At 34.4% G+C, this 10204-nt stretch overlaps 1 long non-coding RNA gene across 1 annotated transcript; it reads left to right on the forward strand.

Annotated features, from left to right (window-relative positions):
* The first annotated feature begins 4492 nt into the window (after window positions 1–4492).
* LOC141377583 (uncharacterized) lies at window positions 4493–7488 on the forward strand. The gene is made up of 4 exons (XR_012389954.1): window positions 4493–4541; window positions 5810–5843; window positions 7207–7262; window positions 7356–7488. It is a non-coding gene; the product is annotated as an uncharacterized lncRNA (long non-coding RNA).
* The last annotated feature ends 2716 nt before the right edge of the window (window positions 7489–10204 follow it).

The raw sequence follows: 10204 nt of genomic DNA on the forward strand, positions 1-10204 counted from the left end.
ATGAAAATACTCCAAAAAAGTGCCAAAAGTGTCAATGACATACAAATTAGCCATCTATCTGCAAGCTTTGAAACAGGAACTTCAATTTTAATAACAAAAAACTATTAAACCATGTAAAAAAATAAAGTTTCAATTTAGTATTGTTGAAAACTCATCACATTCAACATTTAATCACACTCAGCCCATCTACCCAGATGAGAGCTCTGCTAGTCGGACTTCTCATCAAGCATCTCCCGCTGGATCTAATCTCACTATATTTATTAAACGGGATATTTCATTTATCTTGTTGTCTTTATCTAACGACATATTCCCTGACTTTGGGCATTGGAATCTATTACTTGTTCTCAGGTAACGTGTTTTGGCTGAGCGCAAAGATAAGTTAATGATTAATGTAACCACGTACATTCTGTATATTGACTGATCGCTTGCCTTTATTTCCTATAATGTATAAACTTATTGTATGTTATACTTTTAAAATGGCCATTATCGATTCTTAAAACTGATACTCAGCAAAAGAGAGGGTGTGTTTCGTATTTTCACTGAAATTGAAAGGAGGCAGTTGTTATCGGCTCCGTTTTGTTATAAATATCCACACAGTGAAGATGACGCTCATCTTATGCAGCACAGCGCCTCAACATTTCTGCTGTCTAAGTTGCTAATATTAAAATGAAAATAGGCAGTTCCTTAAATCATGTTTACATTTTATTGTTGAGAAAGTGAAACAACGAAGCCAGGGTGATGTGAATGAAGTTATAAAGTACATGGTTCCCTTTGAAGATTTACCCGTGTCCTCGGTATAATCTGCTTTTCCATATCAAACTGAGAAGAAGAGACTGCAGCCTTGATCAAACTTGCGAAGTCTGAACTTACACGGAGATAATGCAGGACTGAACTGTGCGTGTAAAGCAGGTCGCACACCAGAAGCGACGCTCGGCGGCGCGCCGCGCAGCGCCACGCAGCGCCATGTATTTTAGAATTCTAATCATAGGTTTCTATCAGGATACACACACCGGCGCCGCAAGTCGGCGGCTGCCGGCGGCGCCCGGCGACGGCTCAGGACGCAGTTCATTTTTCAGCCGCGCCACAGAGCGCCATCTAATTAGTTTCATGTTAAATATCATTCGAATGTGCGCGTCTGGTGTGCGATACTTTAATCTGTCATGTACGCGCCGTGTCGCGGCGCCGAGCGGTGCTTCTGGTGTGCGACCTTCTTTAGAGTTTTCCAGCTCTTTTCATCCCCGCTTCTAGCAGCACACTCCATTTCCGCATTACTGGATCTGTAGCAACAACAGACCGCAAGGGATGATGGTCAAGCATGGGCTGATGGCAATTGTAGTTTTCGTTACCTCCCGTTCGCTTCATTCGCCTGAGCAAATTTTCTCAGAAGACCTATAGTTTTACCGAGTCATGCGACTTCGGTAATATCGAAAAAAATTTATAATGCGGTATGACGGTATTTACAATACCGTTACATCCCTAATATATATATATATATATATATATTAGGGATGTAACGGTATTGGAAGGAAAGGAAAGAAGGAAAGGAAGGAAAGGAAAGAAAATGTATATGGATATATATATATATATATATATATATATATATATATATATATATATATATATATATATCCATATACATTTTCTTTCCTTTCCTTCCATCCACTTATCTCTATTTATCTGTCTATCTTCCTCCATCCATCATTCAGTTTATCCTCAATTTATCTTCCGGTCCATCAATCCATCCTTTTATCTCTCCATATCTATCTTCCTTCCTTCCATCTATTTACCTCTATTTATCTGTCTACCTTCCTATCCATTCATCCATCCACCATTCTGTTTATACTCCATTTATTATCATTTCCATCCATTAATTCATCCTTTTATATCTCTGTATGTTTCTTTTTTCTGTCCATATATTTATCTCTATTTATCTGTCTATCTTCCTATCCATTCGTCCATCCATCATTCTGTTAATCCTCCATCTATAATCATTTCCATCCATCCATCCTTTTATCTCTCTATATATATTTATCTTCCTTCCTTCTATTTATCTATTATCCATTAGTTTATCTTTCATTCAGTATAACCTCCATCTATCATCCTTTCCAACTATCCATCCATCCTCTCGCTTCATCTTCATTTATGAACCAATTATAACGTCTCTATATCTTTTTATCATCCACCCATTTATCTGTGCATAATTCTGTCTATTACTTTGCCTGTTCATCCATCCATCCCATTCTATCTCTCTATATGCCAACGTATCTATTTCAAGTGATGTAGTAAAATTATACAAACATTAATAAACCAATAAAATGTGAAAATATAAATGTAGATTTGATTGGGCAATACAGTTCTCCTCTTTTAAAGGCATAGTCAGTCACCATATGATGTAAGACACTATGAAAAAAAAGATGTACACAAACAAGAACACTGGATGATGTGATATGATAACATTAACCTTATGCTAGAGCTTAATCTTTATAATCTCAAGAAATCATTTAATTTGAAATCTGTCTATAGATATACATTTGCACTTGTAAAAGAAGTCCACAGTTACACAAGATTATAAAAGGTTTAACATGAAGCAAGTGACAAACAGCTTAAAGCATTATGCTTATTTCTGCAAATAACCCTCATATATAGGTTAATCTAAATATGTCCCATATTGCATTATAGATTAAGATAAAGACAGGGAAGGTATTTGTTGATAATGTGAAGAATTTAGATTGATCTGATCATTTACAAGAAAAATACTAGTAAACCTAACTGAGCAGTATTATTTTTTTTTTATTATTATAAAAAATAATGTTAATAATAATGTTAATAATAGTAATAATAATAATAATAATAATAATAATAATAATAATAACATAAGCTTGATCAGATATGTTTTTTGGTCTTATTAATTTCTTCCAAATAAAATTACTTGACTAAGAACACATTAATATTTATATTACAATTCTGACTTTTTCTCTCAGAATTTATTGTACTTTTTTAATTTAATTTATTATATTTCATGTTTATTTATTTATTTATTTATTAATTTAAAAAATTAATTTTATTTTTTTTTGTTTATTTATTTATCAATTTATTGCAACTCCAACTTTGTCCCCTCATAAGTATTAGTGCTGGGCAAAAATGTATAGTGAATAATTGCATCTAAAATAAAAGTTTATTTTGACACAATTTAAGTGTGTGTACTGTATATATATTTTTATGCGTATATAAATACATACATCTATGCATATATCTGCAAAAAATATATATATATTTAGATATAAAAATATCTGTATGCAATACTAATTATATTTACAACTGACAGCATTATGCTTATTTCTGCAAAGGCCCCATATGGGTTAATCTAAATATGTCCCTAATGGCATGAGTTATAGATTAATATAAAGAAAAGAAATGCATTTGTTGATATAGTGAAGAATTATTATTATACATATTTTTAAAAAGCATGAATGAAGCTATACATTGCACAAATACTCTGAAAAAACCTTGCCACAATCGCCTTTGATTAGGATTTTGCAGCTAAATCATGGGCTTCAAGGCATTAGCTGCTAAATTCCCTCATAGACTTAAGGATACATTACTATTCGACATACACTAAAGCACTCGGGCTCTTTGCTGGGGTTTTAAGAGGCCTCTTAGAAAGACAGATGGAGGTAAAGTGAGAAAGATAAGCGTGAAGTTCTGTGGTGACAGGGATTGTGTGAGTGGGGGGTAGTGTGAAGGACAATGCAAATGAATGTGTTTATGCAAAAGACAATTTAAGCCCAGATTTACCTCTGCTTTACGGAACAAAACCTACAGACACTTTCCTACAAGAATTAAGGTGTCTTTCTGGTTCAGCAGAAAACTCGAGGCTATAATAGTTTCCTCGGATGCACGCAGGCAGAGGAAGGACAAGGCAGGGAGGATGGGACAGAAAGAATAAGAGTGGGAGTGAATGGAGCCCTGAGCCAAACACAAGAGGTCAGAGGTCACCTCACTCTCTGTATTAAAGTGCAGCTTAAGCTGGTTTAGAGAGAAACTCAGAAGCATTATAAACACACAGGCCACCGACGAGCCACACAGCACAGCGGGACCAGACACAGAATAATAATCATGCCAGTTAAAGGACACTGAAGCATAGACAGACCACCACAATTAAGGATAGTACCTGCTGATACTGATATGTCAGCTCACACTTTCTATAACAATCTTTATACACACACATATTGAATGTTATAAATACACTGTAAATGCGAATAGTATTCCTTACTATAAAAATTCTAGTGTGTTTACTTAATTTTAAGCTAATTGTTGAGTTTACTAGAAATGCATTAGTGTTGCTGACATAGTAAGGTATAAAGTTCCCATAACTAATGTAATTTGAGTAAAATTGCTTATAAGGGCTAAGCCATGCTGTTACGCATGCGTACTGGGTGGTGATTTCCCATCCCACATCCCGAGTCACAACCAACCGCCACCCAGCACCGCCATTGAAGGACAGGATTTCATATTGAGAAGATGTACTGCTGTAAATCAAGGTAAACTTTTCGTTTTAATTACTACTTTGATTTTATTTGTATAGTATCAGTAATCTGTTTATTTCCTGCACTTTGTGAAATTGTTTGCTGTTTTGTGAACTAATTAATAGCCCATGATGTTGTGACTAAACGTTTTGACCACTGCACGTTATTTGCAATACTGTCTACTTTACTAGATAAGCTATTTTTAGCTGCTTAGTCCTTTTTAATAACTATTAATAATTTGTAAAGTTAGTAGTAATTTTTAAAGTGGGCGTTATGCGGGCCGCGCCATTTTAAATGATGCACTGAGAGAGCAAGAGCGCGCGCAATGATCCGTTCAAATAGATGTAAAGTTAACACATAGCTGTAGGTCTACATTTTTAAAAAAGAAAACGAAACCTATTTATCCGCATTACAAATACAGTAACGTTAGTTATCGCTGAACTTTAGTGGCGCTTGTTGTGACGAAAATATGCGTGTTTTTTTTTTTAAGATTTACTTTTATGAGATCACCTGCAGGAAGCAGGTGAGGAGATCAGCTGTGATTCGGTCCGGCGTCAGCGAGCGGCACATGACCAGACCAGTCGTTTTTTTCTCCATGATCGCCGGGGCAGCAGCAGTTTTAACCCGCCGAGGCTTTTAGAACATTATAAAGCAGTTTCAGCTCAAAATGGACCCGTGAGTGTCGTAGGTAATTTAGGATTTCGATGCGATTACGATTCGTGTCACTGTATGAGGCAGATACATATTTACACATGATGCTAAAGTGTGCTTATGCTAACAATCCCTATGAAACTTAAAGTTAAACTTATGAAAATGCGAGAGATATTTAATTAACTCATTTATTTGTTTTATATGCTATTTGTCTTTTCTTTATGCCGTTTTGAAGGTTTATTCCAGTGTTGCCGTTACGTTATTGAGTGTTATGTAACGTATTGCTGTAATGACAAATAAATCTGACCAGACGCGACTGAATATGTGTGATGGATAACGTTTATGATGAAGTGGTATAACTCGTACAACCAAGCACAGAAACATCCCTTTGTTTGCTCAATATCACACAAAGGCATCAACAAGCCTTTGTTATAAGCAAACTTTCTGTAAAGAAACAGGCTTTGCCAAACCTGTTAGTTTGCATTTTTAAAGAAGGTTTCACAAATTTTTAACAATTTAGGGCAAATAAATTTGAACAATTACAAGGTTGTTTAAAATGTAGCACACCATTAGAGTGAGTGGCATATTTGGTTTGTAATATCATTATACCCTTTATTTATTTTTTATTTCAGACTACCAGTTTGTGAGCTGATATGCAGTGGAAATGTAAGTTTTGCACTTACACATCAAAGAAAACTTTTTGAACAATACCGCACAAGCCATAGAACATATTCATGAATTGTTCTATTAACGTTACCTTGTCTCCATACTGAGTGTCAGGGTAATTTTAAATCGTTTAATGCATTAAAAGTACATTTAACAAAATTCTCAGCAAAGAACTGCATGATCAAGAATAGTCCGAATATTTTGTCCATTTGAATAATCATCTGAGGACTAGTTAGAAATAGGGTTGTTGTGTTGTGATACCATTAATTTATGTTACAATACTATACCAGCTGAAGTATGGTGATACCAAGTAGTATTGCAATACTGTAATTCATAACTTAAATCCATGAAATAAAGAAAAATGTCAGAAATAATATATTGTATATGTTATTATAGGCCTACTTGAATTTAAATATTTCCCTTATTGTTGAAAAAAGTATTTGCACATCTCTTCACCTAAAATGTATTCATTCCAGCAAAAAAAATACATTAAAATAAAGATACATAAAGAAAAGAGCATTTTTCCAACAAACCTAGGCTATATGAAGTGGTCAAAAATTGTTTCCTGTTGCTATTTTGGGTTTTTCATCTATCATACTTTTTTCACACTTATTATCGGATAAGAATCCAAAGTAATTCAAAATTTCACTTTATGAGTCATTCTTTTTAATAGATTGTCACGGTTGTTGTAGCTATTATATCATATTGACAGGAACAGAAATAAACGAATTCCGATTCAAAATGAACCATCACAAAATATGCAATAGGCTACTATAAAAGGCGCAAATTCTACAGTTTTACAACCTTAGAAGGCTCCATAGACTATTAAAATACAATGATTTATTGTTGCTAAATCGTGTAAGTATTTTAGTGACTTTTTCACATGCAGCTTTATGTATTGTAGGCAGACTGTTAATGACAATACTACCGTTTACAAACTACAGTGGCACCGCCAGTATCTTGGAGCCATAGTATCACGATACTACCATAGTACCGGTAAACCGTGCAACCCTAGTCAGAAAGTTCAGTGTCCTTTTAAAGACATCAATTGAGACAAATATTTATTCCACTTTTAATGCGCATAAAAGTAAGGCACACCAGCAACAATGCCATGATTATATTTAATCGGGGGTTGTGTTTATTACTGTTTGGTGACAAGTATAGCTCATGCTTTTGATGACAGGCGCCGGGAGTATTTGGCAGCTTTATTATTCTTGAACATTTAACTATGTCATGTTAAAGTGTAACATCTGTTGCTAAATGGCATTGCATTGTATCATTGCATGTGTTTCTGATTTCTGTTTTTTGTTTTAGAATTTCGCTTAGCCATGTCAATAACACTTTACGTTTTTGTGCACAACAGTGACATCCAGAAGGAAGTCATAGAGGAAACACCAGCTGTTGCAAGTGCTGCAGAAGGTTTGTTTTCTTTTCAAAACTTTGTGTGATTTTGTGAATTTGTGTTTTTGAATGTTATTAATGACTAATAATGTTTTGATTGGATCTTTGCAGAATTCAATCGAATATCAGGAAGAAATGTGAGATCCAAGTTCTACGCTGCATTGGACACACACTGCTCGTTTGATTGAAATAAAAAAAAAAACAGGAGAAAATTGCAGAAGAAAACTAGAAGAAATTTTCAACATGTTTATTCAAAGGTATTTTTGTGACATCATCTTTGAATCATAATTTGCATTTGATTGCAATAAATTGCATTTGATGTTTTCATTGGGCTATAATGCATGTCTACCTATCTTTACTTTTTCAAGGTCATCTGGCAGCAGTTCTCCGGGGTCTTTCAGTCCTTTAGAGGGATGAGTCTAAAGAAATTTTCAGGATGTGTTTTGTAAGTAGTATTATTGTTTCTGCTTTCTTAGAGTGGAAATGAAGCAGTCATTCCAGTTTACTTCACTTATTAATAAAAATTTTCAATTTTATAAAAATAAAACAAATGCATTTAATGTAAGTATTTGAAAGTAAGAGGGATGTTATATTATGGCCTTTGGAGCAAGAGCATTGCTATGTTGCAAATACAGCAGCTTGTGCCGTCACAGGGTCAGTTAGCTTCATAGGCCAGTGAAGTAATGAATGCATTTCTTTAATTTTTAAACACACTTGTTTTGAAAAGGAGGAAGATTAGCTTGAAAAAAAAATCTTAATAAGTGTAATACCTATGTAATATGTTGAGAGAAATATAGTTTCAGTTGAAAGAACCTGCTGGATTAAGATGTAAAAAGATAGTGTTAAAAGCCACAAAGTCAAAGATGCTCCGTATTATAACCAACCCTGTGAAGTCACCTGCTGTGGGATTGTAGATGGCTGCACCCTTGTTCTAAAAGCCATACTAAAACATCAATTTTCTTATTAAAAAATAGTTATTAATACATTTTTAAAAAGTGTGCTAAATAATGCAAACTTGACTCACTGCTTTAATCTAGCAAAACCAAATGCATTCATGAATCGGTTCCCAATTTATTAAGTTTTCCCTACAAAATATTTATATTGATTATGTAGCACCAATTGGTCTCTCACACATTTGCATTTAATTTCTTGAAAATGTTTTAAAAGTACTTTTACTGCAGTTTGTTTTATTACATTACAGTGTTTCTTTAATTAAAAAAAATTATTGTTCCTTTAGAATAGTATCATGTTCAAGATACTGGAATTTAGTACCAATCTCTGCTGCAATTTTAAGCAGCAAATTTCCTGCTAACATTTTAAGCACTTTTGAGCACATTTTTAAACAGCACTGTTTTGCCATTCTGTTCACATGCTTAACAGAAATGACACTCAACAATGCTCAAATGTTAGCAGGAAATGGATGTTTTTAAAATTACTATATGGATTGGTAATAAATTCCACTATCATGACAAGCCTAGTAGGAGCAGTACAGGCAAATCCATCGTGTTGGTCTACATTGAAGAAGGAGCACCATAGCAAGGCCTTCTTATAAGAAGCATTTGAATGTAAAATGTACTATAAACACAAATAGTCATGCTAATAAGCAACTAGTTAATAGGGTAATTGGTTCCTACTAAAGTGTTACTAAATTAAGCACAAGGAATTGTATTTTTTTCACCTCTGCTTTTGGTCTCCTGGCCACTACAGGCTTTATTAGTGCCATTTAGAATATCAAACTTTACTTATTTTTCTTTCTCTATTCATAGGATGTAACTGTAGAGTCGGACTTCAGTGCAGAAGATGTTGGCCTGCTGACTGTCGTGTGTGAAGATGTCTAAAGAACCTCATTATGGATGCAATGTGGGCCTTTATACTGGAAGGAAAAGTGGTTATGGACTTTGCCACATGCAGTATGTCTCTTTTTTTGCTTTGATTTACACACTGAATTCGGACTACCCAAAGACTTTGAGCAATGCATTTGAATTTGTTCAACGTGTGTTGCTTTTGCTGGGAGGGAAGCGTAATGTGTTTATTCGGCGAGTGCCTATATACTGCTGTGCTTTATGTTTAAAGGTTCAGGTATAATGGCATGTTTAATTACAAAGTGTTGCTTTTTAACATGTTGCTGTTTGCAGTGTTACATTTAGGACTGCAGCATTTTGGTGTTTAAAACACTTGTTTTTTTTTTACCAAAAAAGTGTATTGTGATTTATAGGGTTGTCAAAAGTATTGAGTTTGGTACCAATCGGTACTGAAATAAATAAAATAAAAAGTCCATCCATTTCCCACTAACATTGCAAGAACTGATTGGTCATTGTGTTCACATGCTCAGTAGATATGACTGATTGGCTTTGAAGGTCATTATTTTTACCACACTTCACCACTGTTCACCAGGTGCAAAGATACAAAGACACTGGATAACTTCAAAGCATTGTCGATCAGTCGATTCATCACCAGATAGCTTATATGTTAGCTTCTAAACAAATCAGCTATCGACATGGCTTTGAAACACTTCAGTGTCTGTGTAACTTTGTTTGGACTCAGTGAAAAATGGTAAACCTATGACAGTCACAGCCAATCACAGTCATTTCTGTTGAGCATGTGAACACAGTGGCCAATCAATGGTGTTTAAGAACGAGCTCAGTAGCACTCAAATGCTGGTGGAAAATGGATATTTTTAATATTTCAGTATTGATTGATACCAAACTCAATACTTTTGACCACACTAATGTGATATTTTCTGTAGGAAAATCTAAACTACACAGTCTAACAAATTAGCTTTAAAGCTTAATATCAGTTCCTCTGTGAGTGTCTATATGCTGCCATGTTTAAGGTGCTGGTGCAATGGCATGTTTAATTACACTAATTCAAGTATCTTTTTTCCAAGTGTCAAGTATTTAAAGTTTTTTGATAGATTTTCAAACCTTTTCGAAAACTTGTGTTTTAGGGTTGAACATGTT

The sequence above is a fragment of the Danio rerio genome, chromosome 14 (genome assembly GCF_049306965.1).
Source record: "Danio rerio strain Tuebingen ecotype United States chromosome 14, GRCz12tu, whole genome shotgun sequence".
NCBI lineage: Eukaryota > Metazoa > Chordata > Actinopteri > Cypriniformes > Danionidae > Danio > Danio rerio.